This window comes from Enhydra lutris, unplaced genomic scaffold, assembly GCF_002288905.1.
Source record: "Enhydra lutris kenyoni isolate GAN:26980312 unplaced genomic scaffold, ASM228890v2 scaffoldscaffold54, whole genome shotgun sequence".
Lineage (NCBI taxonomy): Eukaryota > Metazoa > Chordata > Mammalia > Carnivora > Mustelidae > Enhydra > Enhydra lutris.
The window spans coordinates 9,044,302-9,045,902 of NW_019154138.1; positions in this window are offsets into that span (position 1 = coordinate 9,044,302).

Consider the following 1,601-nt stretch of genomic DNA (forward strand, 5'->3'; position numbering starts at 1 on the left):
GCCCAGAGGCGCCATGTGGGGGAATGAGTAACTTGCCGGCCTCTCTCTGACCGGACTAGAGTGAGGGCCCGCAGTGAAGGTAGAAAACTGACCTGGAGTCCTCCCCTCCGAGCCTTCCGCCCCATTGCCAGCCAGTGGGGGCGTGAGGACACGCTTCTCCAGAAGCCTCGCTGAGGGGGGGCTAGAGATCCTGGGAAGGGGGTAGGTAGGCCTGGGGGGTCATTAAGAGGAGCTCCAAGAAGAGTCTTTTTAAAAATGAACACACATGAAGATACATGAACTTTGCAAAGAGCTAAACAGTGATCATAACCGTTTGGGTTTGTCATTAAGGGCCTGTCATCCCCAGCTCCCCTCTGTGTCTGGTTGAGCTGGAAGAAGGCCCGGGAGCCGCCCCTTGCAGCCCTGACTTGGGGTACCTCTGTCAGCCGAGGGTTTCTATCACAGCTTCTCTCTGTCCTCTTTGCTTCTAACTCCCTTTCAATATTCATTCAACAAACATTTGTTGGGTACCTCCCCTGTGCTGTTCCAGTTGCTTGGGATTTTCAGTGAACAAGATAGGCCCAGATCCCTGCGCCCATGGGCTTGCCTTCTAGCCAGCTGGGCAAAATCTAGGTCCCCCTTCCCAGAAAAATGCACTTAGATGTAAAAATTTGTCCACAATTGCATGGGGCTCTTGGCCTCAGTTCAAGCATCGTCATCTTGGCGGATGACTCCATAACACGGTTTGCTACTCCAACACAGTCCAAGTATCTCCACCTGCCTCCTTCTGCCTGGCCTACAGTTGGGCACACCTGTCCTGGGCCCCTCTGGACCGGAGCATGAGGGGACAGGCAGACCCCTCTGTAAGTTCTCAGTCAACTAAGGCTGACTTGCTGTTGGAGGTCATGGAGTCCAGAGAACTCTAGGCATCTTGGAGAGCCCAAGTCTGAGAAGCAGGGCAGAGAGGGAGAGAAAGCGTGTCCCTCCATGTCCCTCCTGAGGATGGCTGGCACATGACATAAGCCAAGCTCAGTAGTCTGGAGCTGGCCGTGGCCTCCATCCATCCCCAGCCTCCGGAGAAGTGACTCATCCCTTCAAGACAGGCTTCTGACCCATCCCTGCAGTCCCCACCCTGCCCCTCCTCCAGGGGTGTCTCTCCCATTGCTGCCCTCACTCCATAGCTGGGCTGGGCTGTTTCCATGTCCTGTCCCCCATGCTCTCAGCAGCACCATGAGCACACGCTCGCCTTCCCCGAGGTGGCACAGCAGGCGCCTACCCCAGTAACTCAGCTCTGCTGTCGACTTTCAGGTTTCAACTTGGATTTCAACCCCCACCACTGTAATAGCTCAGGTGCCTCTGGTGACCAGAAGGCTCCCCCACCAGCCCCGCCCCCCATGCATTCAAGGGGTGGCTCAGTGAGGCCTCAGAGCCTCAGGGGTGGCCAAACAGACAGGGGCCTCTGTCTGGGCTGGCCTGAGGGAACACTGTCTCCTTGGGCTCTGTAACCAGTATCCTGGAGGCAGACCAGAGTGTGTGGGCTGGGGACCCAGTCACCCTGTGGGCCACTGACCAGTGACAAGCCCCAGGGACTCATCAGTCCACGGGGGGGGGGGGGGGGGGGG